We start from the raw sequence: 23,540 nt of genomic DNA on the forward strand, positions 1-23,540 counted from the left end.
GGTTTTGTAGGATTGGCTTATTTTGCTTAGCATGAAATTCTCTAGCTCCAAATTATGGCAAATGCCATAATTTCACTCTTCTTTAAAGCTGAGTAATATTCAATTCAGTATATATACCACACTTTCTTTATCAATTCATCTATTGAGGGATTCCTTGGTTGGCTCCATAGTCTAACTATTGTGAATTGAGCTTATATAAACATTGATGTGGTTGCAATTCTGTAGTATGCTCATTTTATCTCCTTTGGGTATAAACCAAGGTGTGGGACAGCTGGTTCAAATGGTGGTTCCATTCCCAATTTTCTGAGGACTCTCCATACTGCTTTTCATGATGGTTGCACCAATTTGCAGTCCCACCAGCAATGTATGACTGTACCTTTTTCACCACTTCCTTGCCAATATTTACTGTTGCCTGTATTCTTGCTGACTGCCATTCTGACAGGAGTGAGATGAAATCTTAGAGTAGTTTTGATTTGCATTTCTCAAAATGTGTGATTTTGAACACTTTTTCATACATTTGTTGATCAGTTGTATTTCTTCTTCTGTGAATTGCATGATCAGTTCCTTAACTCATGTATTGATTGGGTTATTATTATTATTTTTTGGTGTTAAGGTTTTTGAGTTCTTTATATATCCTAGAGATTAATGCTTTATATGAGGTGCATGTGGTAAAGATTTTCTCACAATCTATAGGCTCTCTCACTTTATTGTTTCCTTTGCTGATAATAACCTTTTTAATTTAAATGCACCCCATTTGTTGATTCTTGATTCTACTTCTTGAGCTTTAGGAGTCTTGTTAAGGAAGTCAGATCCTAGGCTGATGTGGTGAAGATTTGAGCATAATTTTTATTCTTAGGCATAGAGTCTCTGTTCTAGTGTCTAAGTCTTTGATCCACATTGAATTTGTTTTGGTGCAGGGTGAGAGAGGGAGGTTTAATTTCATTTTGCTACATATGGATTTCCAGTTTTGCCAGCACCATTTGTTGAATAGGCTATCTTTTCTCCAGTGAATGTTTTTGGCACCCTTGTCTAATATAACTGTATTTATGTGGGTTTATCTCTGTGTTTTCTATTATTTAACATTGGTGTACAAGTCAATTTGGGTGCCAATATCATGCCATTTTTGTTACTATAGCTCTGTAGTATAGTTTAAGGTCTGATACTGTGATGTTTCCTGCTTCAATTTTCTTGCTAAGGATTGCTTTAGCTATTCTGGGTCTCTTATTTTTCCAAATAAATTTCATGATTGCCTTTTCTATTTCTAAGAAGAATGTCATTGGGATTTTAATAGGAATTGTATTAAATCTGTGTAACGCTTTTGGTAGTATAGCCATTTTGTCAATATTAATTCTGCCTAGCCAGGAGCATGGGAGATCTTTCAATCTTCTTAGATTTTCTTCAATTTCTCTCTTTAGTGTTCTATAGTTTTCATTGTAGAGGCCTTTCACTTCTTACGTTAGATTCATTCCCAGGTATTGGGAAGTGAGGGAGAGAATGTGGGGATAGGAAATATAGTAGAATGAAACAGACATTATTACTTATGTGTGTGTGTGTGTGTGTATGTGTGTGTGTGTGTGTGTGTGTGTATATATATATATATATATATATATATATATATATATATATATAATTCCATGACCAATATTATTCTGCAACATGTACACTCAGAAAAATGAGAAATTATATCCCATCTATGTAAGATATATCAAAGTGCATAAATGCATTCTACTGCCATGTATAACTAATTAAAACAAAATTTTAAAAAATTGTTAAAAAGGAAAGAATAGAATGGCTTCAAAGAACATGGTTCCTTAAGTTTGATATGACTGTCAGTTCCATTTTAAATTTTGGATACTTGAGCTGAAGAGATGAAGGTAAAACTTCATGAAAAGTTCCAATTATAAAATAAAAGGTGATATCAAGTTAGAATAAAAATTTATGGGTGGAGAAAAAATCAAAAAAGTCTAAATTAAAATATGGGACTTCCATGGGAAAAAATACTTGACAGTACAGTTAGTTATTACATAAAATCCTCATTGCTTATGACCCTGATGCCACCAAGATAAACCCAAAAGAAACTAGGCTGAACCATGAAAAGAAGTAACTACTGGACTGGTCTGCCTTAACATTTCTAAGTGTGTGTGGGTAAGAGAAACATAACATTAGAAAATAAAAGAATCAAGATTAGTTTCTGAAGAGAGCTAATTGTTTTCTCCTTGATGAAGTATAATCTGACAAATACAGATAATGTGCTAATGGCAGGGTGGATATAAGCTGTCTTCTGCATTCTTCAGATCAACAGAATTTCTGAATCACATCACTGAAATATTTAAATTGAGACATGCGGATTTATTGTTCATTTGTTTGAATATATACTTAAAAATAAAAATTTATGATAATTTTAAAAAGCATCATGGCGTTGAGGCTGTGGCTCAACTGTAGTGTCCTTGTGTGAGGCACTGGGTTTAATGCTCAGCATCACATATAAATAAATAAAATAAAGGTCTATCATCAACTAAAAAACTTTTTTTTTAAAAAAAGCATCATGCTATTTAAAATCTTGCAGAAGAAAAACCACAGTGAAAAAATTACAGAGAGATATCACAATACTCAAAAACTTTATTAGTGACACACATGAATCTAAGAAAAATGGCAGCACTGTTTTACATGGATTACATGGTTTAGAAAATGCACAGATATTACAATAAATTAGGTATTTTATTTATTTTGAAAGAGACCTGAAATTTGCTGGTAGAACTGGGTATCAGAAAAGTCACAGCTTATGGATTCATGTGAAATGGTGGAAAGAAGGTTATATTAGATTGGGTGGATGAAGGTGGGTCTTGTTCATAACATACATGATTAACTGAAGCAGTTGGTAGATGTTTGAGATGAGCGGCTGTGTGCTTTTTGTATATTACTTATTACATGGCTCATTTTAGCTGGGTGAAGCTTTCTGCATTCACCTGGTGTTTTGCACAAAAATTTTGCATAAAAATGCAAAGTTCAAATTGTTGCTCAATATGTCAATTGTGTTGTAATAAATTCACATTTTGAAACAAAAAAATTAACTTGATAAACATTAAACATAGTAATCTTAAAAGTGTAATTTCGTGACTTCTTTTTAATTGCTTTAAGTATTTATAATGAGAACTGGTATACAATTACTTGGAAAATTTGTATAATTTTATAAAATTCATTCAATTAAAACGTTTCCATGCTCTCTATTTTATTAGACTTATCATACATGGCTATTAAACTTACTGTCTGAATTTCCTCAATTCTCATTCAAGCCTGTGAATAAGCACCCTGTGTATCAATGGTATTTAATTTGAGCCTATTAAAGTATCCAAATCAAAATTCTTATAAAAACCCTACCTTAGCTTTTGTTCAGTTTATGTTTTGATATACTGTTGTATTTTAAAAGAGGGAAAGATCATCTTCAGAAATACAATATTTTATTTAAGGTTGTCAAGAGCCCTGACTCACCTGAGATAAGACTATGCCTTTTTCCCTACTCTATATTAGAATGGGCCCAAAGTAGATTAGACTTAAGATCATTTAAAGTTATTTTCAAAAGATAGGTTTATGTTATAAAGTTATGTTCAAGATAGATTTATTGCTGTGATGTCAAAATATACAAAGAATATAATACAAAATTTAAGTAAAGAACTGGGTAAATAATAAAAGCTATTTAAATGTTATATTTTTTTTAAATAAAGGAAAACTTGTAAAAGATCTCATATGTGATTGAGTTAATGAATTATGAGTCTTTGTTGAAGCAACATAGATATAAAAGACATATTGGTGTTATTATACAAGTTATGTTTCTTCATTTATAGCTGTTATACACATTGAATGTTTTTTTCTTTTGTTAATTTAAGTTTGTATTTTTCTTGTAAAGTTTATAACTGTTGTGTATTTGTGCTCTACAGAAATATAATTTCAAATAGAACAAAGTGAATTACTTTTAGACAGTGAGCCATCACATCTCGGATAGATGGAATAAAAGGCTGATTTTCAGTACTGACCCCAATTAAATGGAAGAGATAATTGTAAAATTATAGACATTAAAGTTAAAACCCAATACTCCTACTTCAAGACTCAAAACTTGCCTGCTATATGTTTTAAACCACATAACTCAAGTCCAATTTCTATATATACTGGATATATATATATATACACACACACACACATACACACACATACATATGCATATATATATGACATATTCTCTACTTTATCATAACTTAGATTAAAGAGACTCCTTTCTCAGACTACTCTTAGAGTTCACAATTCATCCCTCCTTCCTGGAGACTTCATTATAATCAAGATCTGAAAAGCAGACAAGCTTCAGCTGAACTGAAAAAGACCCTACCAAGTCATACTCACAGCTGAAATACCAGGTCAGGAAGTAGAATGAGGTTAAACTCATTACATTTAATTAAAGGGAATTCCAACTCAAACTCCTGATTAGAAAGAAAACTGAACTTCAGTCCAACACCCATTCTGCACAATGTTAACTTTAAATAGACTACATTAATACTTACAACTCTAAGGAGATAAATTGCATATTTACTATCAATATTATCAAAACTATATGTCCCCTCTCAAGTTTGATGCATGTCTAGTTTTCCCTTGTGGAAATTTACATAATCAGAGAAGTTATAAAATGCAGAAATATATATTTACTAAGAACCACTCTTTGGAGGGCTTTTCCAACACAGTGGTTGGAGGAATACTTTAGCCACCATGTCTGTATTTCCAACTATATGAGATCCATCTTTCAGGAAAGCCTGAGTTGGGAAAATGAGTCTTGCAACACCCTGATATTGCTGTTCCTGGCAATGTAAGCATCCTAGACAACAGCCCACAAAGGCCATCCAACCTCCTTTTTTTTTGAACCAATTATACTTCATGTCTCTCTATGTTTGGGTGTGGAGGCAGAGGGGAGCAACTCTCCTTCCTGGGAAATGTATCTGGATGCAATGAGAGCCAGTCCTTTGAGGAGTTGTCTAATCACATGGCACTTTGCCATAATCTGAATTGATGTCTGGTGGTATAGTGAAAGGCCATTAATTGAAACTTTACCTCCCAATTTGGGTGAAACTTGTACTTTGGCTCAACTGGTTATACACATGCCATTTGTCCAATCAGATCAATATCAGTCCCCTAGAAGAAAAAGTGATCTTTCTACTCTAGATGGGCCATTTAACCCCCATATTTATATAGGTTCAATTGGAGTCCCTCAAGGGGTTCCCAGTTAATTCAAGGCCAGAAATCAGTTCACAGCAGGTTTTGAGTCAATAATCTTTTGGTGATGTAGGGTAAACAAAAAAAGTATATGGGATCAATTACATTTATTATAATCAACAAAGTTTATTAATTATACTAGAGGTGCTCTCATGAAAATTAAAGAATAATTAGATGCCAATAGTAGAATGAATTGGAGAAATAGAATGGGTCTAGATATGATGCTAATAAAAAACAAAAATATGTATAAAGATAGGGCCCCAATGTGCCAAATTAATTCCAAATAACATAGTTCCAGAAAGAACAATTAAGAAGCTTTACAAGGCCTCATCTCACTGGCCAGTGAATTAGAGGAGATTCATGAATTTATGATCTTTTCACTAACCTAGTGGAACAATAGTTTCGTAATTGAAAGGACTAATAACATCTATTATTTCCCCATTTATTATTGTACTGGGTGGGAGTTGTTACTAGAGTGAATGTTGCATGACTCCATGTGTAAGGGGGCCACAAGAAATCAGACACTTACTCAAAAGTTACTCAGCAAGGCTAATTTTACATTTTACATTGTTGTCTTATCAACAATTGATAGAGTCAGTTCTCACCAACAAACCTCTGTCTCATATAAAAATAATCTTCTTTTATTAGATATATTTGAGCAAGAGAGTCAAATGATTTTATCCAGATTTAAATAATTAAATATACATTGATCATATAAGAGGGAGGATTATAAGATTAATGTTCTCTTTTCTGTCAAAGTTAAACTTTTAGTCTGAGTTTCCTAATATGTAACAAAAAAAAAGTGTTTGCTGTAATCAAAACCATGTGGTTGAAATTTAATCATTTTGAGCTCCCCCAACACATCCCCCTTTGTCATCAGTCTTCCTATCATAATTCCTATAGTGTTGTATATGCTCCAATCATAACAATGCCCTTCCTTGCCCTCCCTAATTTTAAATTAGGCAATTGCATAGATTGTAACCCCCAAATCCTCCTATCAGAGCAAGAGGCAGTGCAGCATTAGGGATAAAAACTGGGGCAGACTTCCTGTCCAATGTGCTTGTTTACCAGATTTTCTGGTTGTACATCGTTTAGCAGAAGTAAAATTAGCCTTGCTGAGTAACTTTTAAGTAAGTGTCTTTTGTGGCACCCTGATATTTATAACAACTTGTTGGCCTTTTATAAGTCATCTTTTGTGATATGTCTATTCAGGAATTTTGTCCATTTTCTAAAGAGTTTTCTTTGTTTAATGTAGATTTAAGTTACTTCTATATTTTGGATATTAATGCTTTGTAAGGTGTATATTGGCAAATATTTTCCTCTATTCTATAGGATGTCTCTACATTCTGTTACATAGATTGCTTTGTTGTGCAAAAGATTTTTAGCTTGATATTATCCACTTTGTCTATTTTTTCATTTTTTTAGGAATATTCTTTTGGTAATATTCCCCAAAATCTTTGCTTACTTCAGAGTACTAAAGTGTTTTTTTTCTGTTTTCCACTAATTTTTCAACATTTCATGTTTTACATTTTAGTCATTAATTAATTTTGAATTGATTTTTATAATCGATAAGAGATAGAAGTCCAGTTTTAATCTTCTGCATATAGATATCCATTTTTTGTTTTTGTTTTTTTCTTTGTTTCCTGTTTTTTATTCTCCAGGGATTGAACTCAGGATGCTTAACCACTGAGCTATATCCTCAGCCCTATTATTATTATTATATGATGATGATGATGATGATGATGATGATGATGATGATGATGACAGAGTCTTACAAAGTTGTTTAGGATGGCTTTGAATTCATGATCCTCCTGCCTTATCCTCTCAAGCCTCTGGGATTTCAGGTGTGCACCACTGTGCCAAGCTTAGATAACTAGTTTTATCATAATTTATTGAAGATACTGTTTTTTCCCCCAATGTGTGCTTTTTGCCCTTTTGTAGAAAATCAGTTGGCTTTAAGTATGTAAGTTCATTCCAGATCTCTCTTTTTTTGTCAAAACTTTCAATTTTTTTAAGAGAGAGAGAGAGAGAGAGAGAGAGAGAGAGAGAGAGAGAGAGAGAGAACTTTTTTAAATATTTATTTTTTAGTTTTTTGGTGGACACAAAATCTTTATTTTATTTTTATGTGGTGCTGAGGATCGAACTCAGAGTCCCACACATGCCAGGTGAGTGTGCTACTGCTTGAGCCACAACCTCAGCCCAAAACTTTCAATTTGTATAGAGCAGGAAATTCAGGTTCAGAGACATGTTTAGTGTCATATTATTAGTTATTGGAGGATTTGGGATTCAAACCCATGTTTTTCTTAACTTCAAAATTCTCATTCTGATTTACTGCATTTTACTTCTAACTATAGCAGAACAAATTCCAAACCCCTTTATGAATTCTATTCAAATTTTCATATGATATTTATATTATATTTTCATTTATATTTCAAATCAAACAATTTGGAAAGGAAAGAAGTCTCCAATATGAATACAATTCCATATCATACTTTTTTAAAGCTAAAATCTCAAATCACTCACACACACACACACACACACACATACACACACAAATGTCCCTAATATTTTTCCTTCCTGGGTAAGTACTATGAATCCTTAATAAATCTTAATATTTAAGCAAGCTAATGCGGGAACTTCTTTAAAGTTTATACTATCATAATCCTTTGAAATAACTCTCCTGAAGGTCAATTGTGAGTATAAATAATGTTTTGTCTTTCAAAATATTATGAGATTTTTCTTCAACTTTCTGAGTACTCTGAGGTCTGTACTATTGTCCAGAGGTAATTGCTAATCATCAAGTTGTATACAAGTGTGAAAGAGTTTCTAGTTTTGATGAGTTAAGAAACTCGGGTATGGTAGTCTCCATATTTTTCTAGTGTGCCTTCCTTCTGTGATAACATTATTACAAACATCTGTTATTTTTTATTTTCTTTAAAGAGAGAGAGAGAGAGAGAGAGAGAGAGAGAGAGAGAGAATTTTTTAATATTTATTTTTCAGGTTTTGGTGGACACAACATATTTGTTTATATGTGGTGCTGAGGATCAAACCTAGGCCACACGCATACCAGGCGAGCACACTACTGCTTGAGCCACATCCCTAGCCCTATTTTTTATTTTTTGTATTTATTTTTTAGTTGTAGTTGAACACAATTATTTTATTTATTCATTTTATGTGGTGCTGAGGATCAAACCCAGGGCCTTGCACTTACTAGGCAAGCACTCTACCACTGAGCCACAACTCCAGCCCCTCTATGTGTTATTTTATTTTATTTTTATTTTTTAAAGAGAGAGTGAGAGAGGAGAGAGAGAGAATTTTTTTTTTAATATTTATTTTTTAGTTCTTGGCAGACACACATCTTTGTTGGTATGTGGTGCTGAGGATCGAACCTGGGCCGCACGCATGCCAGGCGAGCGCGCTACCGCTTGAGCCACATCCCCAGCCCCATCTATGTGTTATTTTAAAAATCTAAATCTATATACTTTTTAAAATAGAACATTCCAGCCATATTATTGTAATTATATCCCTGCATCCCAGAAGTTATTCGCAAATTTCTATTTACTTTTTATTGCTTTTAAAACTACTTTAACATCTGTGCATAAGCAAAAACACTGAGCCCAGAAACCTTTCTCAAAATGCATATAAGGAAAAAACATTGTCTTACTGAACTCAGTAGCATACTTGGGGATTTTTACCATGAGTTTGATGTATATCATACAATCTAGGAACCTACAGAGACTAATGGATATTTATTGATAACATATTCAACATTTTATTATTATTATTTTTTATTTTCCTTTAATGTTTCATCTCTCCAATTCCATATCATGTGGAATTCAAGGACCATATTCCTAAAACATTTTGTTATATTCAGTATTTACAAGGGCAGTGGTGTATCATCTACCATAGTGATATATTCACCTCTTGTTCAATGGAAAAATACTTGTGAAATAAACATTTTGAGATACGTTGAAAAAACTTATGTGCAAATCTTAAAATGAGTGTGCTTGAGAACAAGATTGCCTTTGTTCTTGTGTGTGCAAAAATTATCACAACAGCATTTGTGCCTTTGTGCAAACTCCTGGCTCTACCTCCAGGAATATAATGAATTAATAAATCTGGTTTGGAAACTAAAAATATGCTTATTTAAGATGTCCTTTGGGTAATTTTATGCCAGTGTAGATTACATAATTTATTTTTCAGAAACAATGTGTTTTCTAATACAAATGACCCAATATTAATTTTATTCTAGGATTAGATAACAAATATGTGAAACAAATCCCTTGATAAGTTGATGAGTTATGATTATTGCCTCAGATAAGATTGAAAGAACTCATCTCAATGAAGAACCACATTTCTCAGTATAATCAGATACCTTTTAGACTACAGACTCTGAGTCTTTCTATTACTTCTTGTATGCCTTAGCTGCTTCATTTGGTTGTGGACACAATTAAATTCATGTACAGGTATTGTTACATCGGTTACATCTAGAATACAACACCTTCGAATTTAGAAGGATGAATAAAATTACCTGGAAATTATTCTTATCAGAAAGAATAGGAGTCCATTTTAAAAATACTCATTCAATTTATAAGCATTATTCATCATTTGTCATCATCAGGAAAAAGAGAACTATAGAAAAATATGACATTACTTCTCTCCATGAGCCTTAGTTCTATATAAGTCATATAAATTAAGACCACATAGCTGAAAAGTATAGCATTAGAAAACTTACTTTTTTTCTTAAAATGTTTTCATTTTTTTCTTGTCAACTCTTACTACATTTGTTGCATTCACCCTTCATTTTTTTTTTTTTGAATTGGAAGTTAGGAGCCTCCATAATTGTTTGCATATCTGCTTTACATGCCAACATGTGAGACACTTCATGAATATTGGAAATACATAAAAATAAAATTGATAATGTTTATTTATTTTTAAAAATATTTATTTTTAGGTGTAGATGGACACAACACAATACCTTTATTTTTATGTGGTGCTGAGGATTGAACCCGGGTCCCACCCGTGTTGGGTGAGCACTCTACCACTAAGCCACAATCCCAGCCCCTTGCAATGTTTATAATGACAGTAAAGTAGAATGAGGACGAACTTTCTGAATCAGAAAAAAAAAATGTAAAAAAAAGAAAGAGGTCAAAACTAAATACAGGGTAAAGACAAATGGAGCTAAGTGTCTTAGATCCAGATAAATTATGTTTATTTTAAAACATAAAACAACTACCTCTGGTATCATGCTGAATACAACAGAACTGTGATATAGCAGATGTGTATGTTTATGGAGGATTGACTTTGTGTGGGTAGTTATTAATTTTTTAAATTTTTTTCTCTAAAATTTCTTTTAACTGTGTTCTAAAGTATTTCCCTCTTCTGTTGAATACTAATGTTTGAAATATTCTATAACATTTCTAACAAATTTAAGTTAATTAAGTTTTAAACTTCAATTTCAAAATAGCTAAAACTCATTTCCTTACCACCCTGCCACCACGAGCTTGAATTGTCATCTGGCCTTTAGGCAACTTTTCACTTTATAAGACCAAGTTTCTCCTGTGTGTGGAAGTATGAAGGAAGTATGAAAAGGGGAGGGGAGTCTTTCTGACTGGCACAATGTAATCTTTCCATGATAAATTGTACCTACCTATATGTGTAACATCAGTTATCAAAATGTTGACTCTAACTTGTATGAGGTTTTTAAATAACCACAGTTAGGAGAAAAATGTTTCTCACAACACATTTATATTTCTCAAAGACTATTTGATATTAATGACTGTCTCACCCTTGTCATTATTCTGGGGGATGGGTAACGTGGATTGAACTCAGGGGCACTAAACCACTAAGCCACAACTCCAGCCCTATTTTGTATTTTATTTAGAGACAGAGTTTCACTGAATTGCTTAGCACCTTGCTTTTGCTGAGGCTGGTTTGAACTTGCAACATTCCTGCCTCAGCCTCCTGAACTGCTAGGATTACAGGTGTGTGCCACCAGGCCCAGCTATTATTTTTCTTATACAAATTGGGAAGACAGAATTTGGAATTAGTGGTTAGTATCAGTATAGCAAGTTCTGTGACCTCTTAAGCACTGAGGAAATGTGGTTAGCTCCAAATGGCAGTTCTCTGCACAGCAGTAGTTTGCAAAGTGTGCTTTTCGAGACAGTAATTATCAGCATAAGTTTAGGATTTTTCCCAGATGAATTGAGTTAGAACTTTGAAGTGGGGCCTAACAATATGTTTTTAGCAAACTCTGAAGGTAATTCAGATGCACAACTTTTGAAAATCAATGCTTTGGAATGTTAGATATTTAGCACCAATGCTTACCTAAGCTATAGTTCATAGTTAATAATGTATGAGAAGTAGAGTAAGTCCACTCAACATTCTTTTATGTATATACAAACAGATATATATCCCACAGTATAACAAAGAGTCAGATTATTTCAAAGTGCAAAATAGCTTATAATATTAATAATTCTTTTTTATGTCTTCTATTGAATGGACTAAGAAAATTGATAGGATTAAATTCATTGGATAAATAGATAGAACTATATAACATCACTTCATTATCACCATCAAAGAACAATTTGAATAAAGACCAGGCCTAGTTATCTCAGTAAAAATGTCCTTAAAATTCTTTCAAATATATAATTCAATTAAACATGAACACAAGATAATGTCCCATTGGACTACTGTAGAATTGCTTTTTCAGTTTTACTTTGACATTTCTTAGTCAAGACAATGAAGCCTTATAAGAATAATCCCTATGAAATTTATCATGTATAAATATTGAACTTACACCAAGGTTTCAATTTTAATTATTAATACATGCAATTGAGAAATAATGATTCTAGAAATGAGATTTTCCTACTATCTTAAACAACACATTTTTAATAATGTTTATTAACAAGTATAGGAAATTCTCAATTACTTAGGGCAATCTTTACCTAGATAAAATAAGACCTTATTAAATACATTGTTTTAACTTTGATAAAAAATACTAAGTCTTCTCTCTGATTCATGTGGTTTTATTCCCTGCCCCTTGACCATGAAAATTTTCCCATTCATGAGTTTGATACACACCATCAGTCTTGTTAGAAGTTTCAACCCTTCTCCACATTTTAATTTTGCTAGCAATGAGATGCCATTCTTTTATGCATTGCTTCTTATTATTTGGCTAGAATTTAGTTATATCCTTGGAATAATCAAGGATTTTGGTCAATTGTACAACAAATATATGAGGGCTTTTTCATAATAAATTACAGATTTCTACAATAATTGCTGTGTTCAAATAACATTTGATATTATTATAATTAATTATGTAAGGAAGTCAGAGATTGTTTATTATCCTTCTTTCTCCAATCTTTTTGTCTCTCTCTACTACTATCTGAATAATTTGTTGGCTATAATGCAGTTAATTTGTTATTTCTGTAGCTATGACTAATTTTATGATAAAACTGCTTTGTATCTCCTAATTAATTTAATTGTAACTTATTTTAGTTTCAGAAATATATTTTGTCCTTTTTAAAAAACAACTTCTACCATTTCTTGTTTCTAGTTTACTGATAAAATTGTCAGACTTTAATTTTATTTTTTAAAACATAGTAAGCATGTTTGTTCATATGTCCCCATTAGTAAGCATAACTATAGTATGCTGGAAGTATGCTTTCTTTTTTCATTCTTGATTTTAAAAATATGTATCAATTTTTCAGCATTTATTATGGTATTGGTTTAGATTTATGATTTATAGCCTTTATTATATTGTGTGCTTTGTTATGGTTCTTCCACATCTAGTTTCTTCAAGGCTTGTATTATGAAAGGATGTTAAATTTTGTAAGAGTATTTTTCTACATATATTGATATTATCACATGACCTTTGTCTTTGATTCTATTGGAATGATCAAATGATTTTTTTTCCTTGACTCTATAATGCAGGATATTTATTGATTTTCATGTACTGAACCATTGCCTGGTCAGATCAGCTGAACCCTGGACACAACATATGAAAATGCAGAGACAAAGTTGATCTGAAGTGGGGTGTCAGGGGACTTCACCCAAGATGAAGGGAAGTCCCTGGATGACAAGCTCCTTCTTTGACTACAAGAAGTAAAAAATAGTGTGGTGTTCACACTGAAACTAGAGATAAGATGAATGAGAGTACATGTTCTCAGGAATATGGAAACAGAGATATGATTCAAAGTAACCATGAATACTGAGTTGCTTAATTTTATCCATATGAACTGGCAGGAAATCTAGATTAAATTAAAATGGAATGAGCACACTATTTTTGCAAATAGCTGAGGGGAGTCATCTGTGTTTCCTTTCTTCTCCTGAGGCACTCTCAGTCAGCCTTAGACACATCATTTGGTTTTCAGGATATTTTGATTCCAAGGGTCAGCAATGTTCTGCTTCTCTGGCCAAGGCCACCTAAGCGACTTCTAAGCAGGTCAAGGGCCTCCAAAACTCCCTATTTTTTTTAAAGTTGTTCAGTGACCCATACCTGGTGATGTCTCTAATATCTTGGGCAGTGTTCATTCTGATTTTATAGACTAAACAGAAAAGACAAAGTTCACAAATTAGGATTATGATAATAACTATCATTCTACAGTCTGTGTCTAATTGGTATTGTAAAGTTTGAATGAATTGGCTGGTGGAGATTTGTTGTTGAGAGGCCAGAACAGTGACCTGATTTTGATTTTGGAGGCAGACAATATCCATAGTGATGTTATCTATAAGGGAGCCTAGTAGGTGCTTCTTAAAATTTTCCCAGGTATGAATTGATTTGTTCTTTGGTTGGGAGTTACACACATATATTTGTATTGCCAATCACAAGTAAGGGTACCTTAGAAGATTGTATCATCTACTCAGTCTCCAAAAACTCAATTTTGGACTCTACTAGCTAGAATTGAGAGAGAAGTTCATCTATATCATGTTGCACTGTAAAAGCTTAGATGACATTTTGGACAACTGTATTTACATAGAAAGCAGTCTTAACTGAGTGACTTATGGTAGCAGCCATGGTAGTAGCAGAGGCAAGAATTAGTCTGGAGGCAACTTTGGCCCCTATAAGCATGGCTACAAAGCATGTGGGTCAATACAATACTACAGGGCCTGTTTTCACATGGTTCATGCTTGGGTAATCCTCCCAGGATTGTACAGTTAATGGGCAGAAAGATATGAGTCTTCCTCTGAAGAAATAAAAGGGATTCAGACATGATATTAGCTGTTTTAATGTAGGCTACATAGGTTCAGTTGTTAAAGGTGATGCTAAATAGTTGTTCTCTTTTATTGTGGCCAATCTGAAGAGGGTCTGACAGAAACACATATGGATGCATAGTGCAAATTTTTACTGTGTCATTAGGGTTTGAGTGAAAAGACATGATAGAAATATTTGAGGATCTAGTATAGGAGCCTCTCCATACTCAGAGCAGAAAGAAAGGGAAGTCCAATCTCCAGATAGTAACCTTAATGGGCCCTCCTTCCAGAGCCGGTTGAGATTGAAATAGGCCTTCTTCTCCTACTATCATGGAGTCATTGCCATATATGATCAGATCAGAGAAAGTGAAGGTGTGAATGAAAAGAGAATGGTTGTGCAGATCATGAAGATACATCCAGGATCTTCCAACAAATAATGAGGTGTCCAGAAATATTAATAACATGACTGATGTGGCCTCAGCCATCTTCCCAAATGATCTTATAAATCTTAGTGGACATGTCTGGCAAAGTGGCAGAGGAGTTGTTAGGGCTGAGAGTGATTAACTGTGTAATTAGAATGTTGGTAGCTGCTAAGTGAGAGGACCTTCAGGCCATTGGGACCAAACTGGAGGTGTATCCACACCTGATTCATAGGGAATAAAGAGTAAGGGTCATGATCCATACATAGGAGAAAGTGTGAGACCATAGAATTAGGTTGTTGACAAAAAGGGAGGTAAATTTAGTTATTAGAGGCAGTTCTACATATCCCACCCAGAAGATAGCATTATCTAACTAGGAAGGTGGAGTTCAATCAAGTGATTGGCTGTGTTGGTTGGGAGAAGCAAATAAACTATTATCACATTGCTGACAACAGCCTTCATGGCTAGAAACAGGTATTTAGAGATTTTAATGTTGACCTGTATGGGCCAGGACTTCTTCAGCCTTTTGAATCAGTTTCTTCAGGCTCTCCCAAGTCACCAGAGCACTCTGAGTTGTCACAAGTAAGAAGAATGGAAGATAGCCCTTTGGTTCCTTGAGATAAAGATTCTGAAACTGGAGGATTGAGTTGTTCCCTCTGTTAGCCACAGAAAGGTATCACCTAATATGCTAGGAGCTACCAGATACCTTCCTGCAAGCATATCCTCATTCCCACATTAGTAAGGGTATAAAAACAATCCACCCTCTGGTGTGTGAGTCTTTCTACAACACCTGAGGATTCTCTTTAGGGGGCAGCATCAATCCCCAATGGCATTCAGCACAGGTGCAGCTTTGGTCATTGACACTGAAAAAATTAGAGTTATTAGTACCTTATATATCTCCTCCTTCTTGTTTTTGTAACATGTGTTTGAGGATGGTGTGGGCATACTCTTTAAGAGCTTGTTATTTTGGTTAGTAGAGAATGCCAGTGTGATAATTTTATATTACATATTTTGTAGAAATCTCAGAAGCAGGCATTGGTGTAAGCAGGGCCATTGTCCATTCTAATCTGTTTAGGGATTTTTGTCTGGGCAAAAAACTGAGTTAGTAGCAGATAAGATGTGAGGTCATTTTCACTTTGTGGGCAGTGGCATGGAGGACATGAAAATTGGTGTCAATTGTGATGTAGACAAATGACAGAGGTCTAAGTTATAAGATGTGAATAACATCCATTTGTCAATATTGTTGGCTTTGAGCCCTCCAGGGTTAATCTCAGTGGGAGGACCATCCTAAGTCACCTGTTGACAAGTGGGACACTGTTAGATTTAAGTTTAGCTCCCAGGTAACTTCTGAAACTGATAGGGAGCTCGGGATGAAACCCATCTATAGTAGTAATATAAGGTGAATTTGGAGCATGTGTCAACTATACATGGACTTCTCCTTCTTCCAATTTCATATATATGTTTCCCTGTCCACTATTTACTTATTTTGATGAATTAGTGGTAATTCATGGTAGAACTAAATCTTTTGGCATTTTGGTGGATTGAGTATTTTTTGGTTTGGGTTAATTGTTCTTTGGGTATATATAGTGTTTGTATTTTTTTAAGGTGTGTGTGTGTGTGTGTGTGTGTGTGTGTTTGTGTATGTATGTATGTAAATAACATGTCTTTTAAGGACTAATGAGTATGTAAAAAGAGATTGTCCTTCATATGCAATTAGGGCAATTTATTAAAAGTTTTCTGGAATCATCAGAAAATCAAGTTAATTTCAAGTTATGGCGGGGTAGATAAATCCAAGATCTCTGTCAAATATGGCTTGAAAATGATTTTTCATCGTTTAAAATTAAGTGTGCCTTTTGTATATAATCTAATATAACCATTGTTTCTATAACCAGAATTGCATAAATTAAGTGTGCCTTTTGTATATAATCTAATATAACCATTGTTTGTATAACCAGAATTGCATAAATGTAAATTCTTTAAGATTAGTTCTTCTACATAAACCTAACAGACACAAGAAATTATCTTGATATATAAGAGTAGATACATGTTTTAAGAAACCCTTGTAACTTCAACACATAGAGATTACATTCTGATTTTATACATGTACATTAAATTTTGACCTTAGGAAACACCTTAGATAGCTTTAACTGATTGTTAATTATAGCCAACTTCATTGCATACAAATATTCGTTTTATTATTTATTCTCCACAAACTTTCTGTAACTTATTGAGACATTCTGCAGCTTGTTTACTTTACCAGAAAAATACTATCTCATACAGAAACATTTCTTCTTCATTCTAATTCTTACATTAAACTAGATTTTATATATGTAATTTTCTTATATTTCTCTTTTAGTTGTTCACTTCTTTTTAAATTTGTATTTTGAAACAATCTCTAAAAATTTCTGAATTTAGAAAATTACTTCATTTTAATAAGATAAAATAATTTGTTATTTACAATACCTTTTTGTTGAGAGCCACAGCCAAAGGGGCCCCAGCAAACTTCCGGCTGCCAGCAAACTTCCAGCTGCCAGCTGATGATTGGCTCACAACGGCCCCAGCAACTTCTAGCTGCCAACTGATAGGCTCCTCTGTGGTGATGCTCATTGGGCTGTTTCCCTGCCCTTTCAGACCACGGAGCTGCTCATTGGGGGACTTTCTTGGCTCCGCCCATGCGACCCAGCCAATCGACCTGAAGAGCAGGAGGAGTGGGGGGAGGTGGAGAGGCTTGTGGGAAGCCGATGGTGGCAGTTGGGTTCTGAGGGTTTTTCCTGAGGAGCTGTTTTGTTTGGTGTGTGTGGTTCAAAAATAAAGTTCGTTTCTTTTGACAAGTGGCTCCTGAATTGTGCCCAGCCAGACTGCAGCATTTGGTGGGCTGCATGGGGAATGACTGAGGGTAAGTGATAAGGTAAACTGCTTGCCCCTGAGGGCAGGGTGAGAGGATGGGTAGCCATTTTAAGATTCTTCTTTTGTTTTGTTTCACTTTTGTTTTAAGTTGCATGTCCCTGGAGATGTGTAAGATGGAAGAAAAACCGCTCACATCTGAGGAATAGATAGGGAGAAAGGACAGATGCACATTTCAGGAGGAAAGAAAGGCTGATATAATGATTTTGTGTGGTTCCATTTTTATTTCATCCTGTCTTAGTTTTGTTTGGTGTTATCTTGTTGGGTTGTATTATAGTAGAAATATGGGATCAGAAATTAGTAAAAAACAAACCGAAAGAGTGTTAAGTAAATTGTTAGAGGAAGGAGGCATCCCAGTAAAATCAAGAGCAGTCAGGGCATACGTTGATACAATACAAAAATGTAGCCCATGGCTTTTTAAGGAGGAGTTGTTAAATATATCACAATGGAACCATCATGGTGAAGATTTAAAAAGAATAGAAAAGAAAAGCCCAGGGACTCTGCCAGTTGGCACATTACCATTGTGGGCATTGGTATCTGGTTTGCTTAGTCCAAAGCCTTCAGTCCAGACAAAGGTAGAGGAAGGAGAAGACATATTGATTCAAGTAAAAGAGAAGGTCTCTCAAGTTAGTCAGACAGAGGAAAAGATTCAAGTAAAAGAGAAGGTCTTTCAAGCTAGTCAGATAGAGGAAGAAAGCTTAGAGCAGAAAAAGCCATCAGGGTAAAAATTACAACAGCAGACTACTAACACCTTTCTATCACCAGAGGGCGTAAGTGTCCAACCAACAGCGCCACCTCCATATGCTGGGAGGCCCCCAACCCCTGCAGTTGATAGTTGGGATCCTGAGACAGGATCTCAAATATTAACATGCCCTGTATTTGAGGCAGGAGGGCAGCAAATTCACCATGCTTTAAATTTCAAAACAGTGAAGCAGCTAAAAGAGGCTGTAACAACCTATGGTCCTCAAGCACCCTTCACTCTAAGCATGGTCGAATCCATTAACAACTTGAACATGATGCCAGCAGATTGGGCTAATATGTGTAAAGCTGTGCTAAATGGAGGTCAATACCTGTTATGGAAGGTTGCCAATGAGGAATTTTGCAAGGAGACGGCTAGGCGAAATGCAGCAGCTGGTTATCCTCAGAGAAATCTAGATATGTTGTTAGGAAAGGGACCTTATGAGGATCAGCAGCAACAAATTGCATATGATCCTGGCGTATACGCACAAATTGCTGCAGAGGTGGTTATGGAATGGTAGACTTTACAAGAACATGGATGTTTACAAGGTCAGTTATCTAAGATAATACAAGGAGCTAATGAACCTTATGCTGAATTTGTAGATAGGCTTATTCAAACAGCTACCAGAGTTTTTGGGAATACAGAACAAGCAATGCCATTAATAAAACAACTGGCTTATGAGCAAGCGAATCGTTGGTGCAGAGAAGTCATTAGACCATGGAAACATGAAGATTTAAACTCATATATTAACTTATGTAGAGACCTTAATGAACAAGAGCAAGTTGTGGCAGCTGCAGTAAAACAGGCTTTAGATGCCAGAGACATTAATGAACAAGGGCAAATCGTGGCAACTGCAGTAAAATAGGCTTTAGATGCCAGGCCAAGAACATGCTATAATTGTGAACAAACAGGACATTTTAAAAGGAATTGCCCCATAGGAGGAGGGTTTAACAAAACTAGGTATCAAAGGAGTAGAATACCAGGTATTTGCCCACGATGCCATAGAGGGAGACATTGGGCTAATGAATGCCATTCTCAAACCACCCTAGAGGGTACTACATTATCAAAAAATGAAAAAGGACCAGGTGTTTATCCATGATATCATGAAGAAAGGCATCGGGCTCCATTGCCAAAAAATGGACATGGGGGCCCAATGCTCCGGGGCCCCAAACCACAAATATACGGAGCACTGGAGGAACCCAGCAACCCCATCAGGGTAGTGCCCAGGACACATTGTCCATTAGATCCCTCATCAGAAAAACCAGAGGGAGCGCAGGGTTGGACATCTGCGCCTCCACCAGATCAGTACTAACTCCAGAGATAGGAGTTCAAATCATTCCCACAGGGGTAAAAGGACCTCTTCCCAAAGGAACAGTAGGCTTATTATTGGGACAGAGCTCTTCTACTCTAAAAGGTCTTATGATAAGTCCTGGGGTAATTGATCCCGATTATGAAAGTGAAATAAAAATTATAGCCAGTTCTCCAAAGGGTATATCAGTAATTTCACCAGGAGATAGAATAGCACACTTACTAATAATACCCAGCCTAAATGATAAATTTTCTAGTCGTACTGTAGAAAGAGGTTCCAAGGGATTAGGCTCCACAGGTGTAGATTGGGCTGTGCTTTCTTTAAATTTAGATTCTCGCCCCATGCTAAAAATGAATATTCAAGGACATGAATTTAATGGGCTACTGGATACAGGTGCAGACCTTAGCATCATCTCTCATCAAGAATGGCCAAAACATTGGCCATTACGATATGCCACTCAAATGCTTCAAGGCCTAGGAGTGGAGACTAATCCCCATAGAAGTGCAATGGTATTAGATTGTAAGGATCCTGAAGGATGTGAAGGAACTATACAGCCATATGTATTGGATCATCTTCCCGTAAATTTATGGGGACTAGATGTCCTAGATCAATTAGGTTTGACATTAACAAATAACATCAACCAAAATACACCCACTATTATGAATAGACAAGATTTTAGGAAAGGAAAAAATTAGAAAAACAAGAACAAGGTATAGCAGCAGCAATACAAATAGATCAAGGAACGGACAGACATGGGTTGGATTTTCAGAAAGGGACACTGAGACAATAAAAATTACTTGGAAATCAGGAAGACCAGTATGGGTTCCTCAGTGGCCCCTGACTAAAGAAAAGATGCAAGCAGCCCATGACCTGGTCAAACAACAATTAGTGGAAGGACATATACAACCTTCTGTATCTCCCCATTTTTGTCATCCAAAAGAAATCTGGTAAATGGAGATTATTTCAAGATTTAAGAGCCATTATTAATGAGATGGTTATTATGGGACCTGCTCAATTGGGGATTCCTCAATTTTCTGCTTTGCCAAAAAGTTGGTATGTTTTAGTTATAGATATTAAATATTGTTGTTTTTTTTTCAAATCCAATTCATCCTGAGGATAGTCCACGTTTTGCATTTACTATCCCTGCACAGAATCATGAAGGTCCTGATCAGAGATATGAATGGAAAGTACTCCCTCAAGGGATGGCTAACAGCCCAACTATGTGTCAAATTTATGTTAACAAAGCAATCCAGCCACTTAGAAATCAAAATTCTGAACTACAAATATTTCACTATATGGATGGTGTATTATTAGCACACAAAGATAAAAACACATCTCTAGAATGTTATGCCACACTTACAAACTTATTAAAAAAATTATAATCTAGAGATAGCAATAGATAAAGTACATTTAAATTTTCCAATTAATTATTTAGGAATTCTAGTATCCTCAACCATGGTCCATCCACCAAAAATTCAAATACAAGTAGATCAACTCAAATCACTTAACGACTTTCAATGGTTATTAGGAGACATTAATTGGATAAGGCCTTATCTAGGTATACCAGCAGGAGAGTTGGGACCTTTATTTGATATCCTAAAAGGTCCATCAGATCCAAATTCACCCCGAATGTTAATGCCTGAAGCAAGAAAGGCATTAAAAATCATTGAAACATATATGGAAAATATGCACTTGGATAGAATTGATATGTTTGCCTTTATTATTTATTGTACTACCAACAAAAAATATTCCTACAGGAGTATTTTGGCAAGAAGGTCCATTACTATGGATACATTTATCTTATTCTCCTAACACTATTCTTACTAGGTATCCTGAGGCTGTAGGACAATTAAAAATACTCAAAGGAATAAAAGCATCAAAGGGAGTGTTTGGAATTTCTCCCAATAAAATTATTACTCCATATACTATGAATCAAATTGATGAGTTAGCTAATGAGTTAAATACTTGGGCAATAATCATGTGCAAATCTAATGTTTCATTTGATAACCACTTACCATCTAATCCTTTATTGTCTTTTTGGTCATCTCATCCTGTAATTTTTCCAAAAATGACAAGAAAAACACCTATCATGAATGCTCCAAATATATTCACTGAAGGGTCAAATAATGGTACAGCAGCAATAGTTACACCTGATCAAACTTTTACATTTTTAGTACCCAAACAATCAGCTCAAAAGGTAGAGCTTAATGGAGTATTACAAGCTATTGTGATGTTTAAAGATTCTGTATTTAATTTATTTTCCGATAGTCAGTATATAGTTAATGCTATAGTATCCCTTGAAGATGCTGGTAGGATTTCCCCTTCCTCTACTGTTTTCTCTTTGCTTTCCACTATACAAAGTCTAATCTTGGAGAGAAAAGATCCATTCTTTATAGGACATATCAGGGCACATACAACATTGCCTGGAGCCCTTAGTTTGGGCAATGATTTAGCAGATAAAACTACACATGACATACATATTTTCTCTACACTAGAAGAAGCTACGAATTTTCATAAAAAGTTCCATGTCAATGCTAATACTTTACAAAAGCGTTTTAAAATAACTAAGGAACAAGCTAGACAAATAATAAAACAATGTCAAAATTGTGTGACCTTCTTACCATAAGTTAATCTTGGAGTCAATCCTAGAGGATTGATACCTAACCATATTTGGCAGATGGATGTCACACACTTGCCAGAATTTGGAAAATTAAAATATTTGCATGTTACAGTTGATACTTCTTCTGTATTTTTGATGGGCTCCCTTCATGCCAGAGAAAAAACTAAAGATATTATAGGTCATTGCTTACAAAATTTTGCAGCTGTGGGAGTTCCAAAACAGTTAAAAACAGATAATGCCCCTAGTTATACTTCTACCTCTTTTAAACAATTTTGCTCAACATTTGGCATTACTCATATAACAGGAATCCCATATAATCCACAGGGATAAGGCATAGTTGAAAGAGCTCATCAAACTATTAAAATGTACTTATTAAAGCAAAAAGAAGGAATTGGGAAGGGGTATATATTCCCCAAAGATAACCTTAAAATAACCCTTTTTACTATAAACTTTTAAAATTTGGATTCGTCAGGGCTTAGTGCTGCGGAAAGGCATATGTGTCCAAAAAATGTACACAAGCCCAAGGTACTTTGGAAGGATATTCTAACAGAACAATGGAAAGGTCCTGACCCAGTAATTGTCTGGAGTCGGGGGTCTGTCTGTGTGTTTCCACAGGGAGAACAGCAGCGGATTTGGATTCCAGACAGATTAACTAAGGTCCTGACCCAGTGAATGTCTGGAGTCGGGGGTCTGTTTGTGTGTTTCCACAGGGAGAACAGCAGCCGATTTGGATTCCAGAAAGATTAACTAAAGCGATTTCCACAGACCAAAAAGAAGATGATTTGGCTCAAATCCATAACATCTGATATCCAAAACTCCAGTTTGGTATTCTTACATCTGCGACAGAACCAGGATGCTTTTTTCAATATCTATTTTATTATTACCCTTTCCCACATCATGAAGTTCTATTTTGTTTTTTGAGCTCATACAGACCTAGGTTAATGTTTTGCTGATTAGTTCTATTTTTTGACTATAGAGTTTTTAAACATTGCAATGGAGATTTCACCTGTAAAAAATTATAAGGCCTTTACTATTATGTTATGTGTTGTATGTATTATGTGTGCACACTTGTGTTTTGTGTTATATGTTTGAATGTACTTA

Source organism: Urocitellus parryii, chromosome X (genome assembly GCF_045843805.1).
Source record: "Urocitellus parryii isolate mUroPar1 chromosome X, mUroPar1.hap1, whole genome shotgun sequence".
Classification (NCBI taxonomy): domain Eukaryota; kingdom Metazoa; phylum Chordata; class Mammalia; order Rodentia; family Sciuridae; genus Urocitellus; species Urocitellus parryii.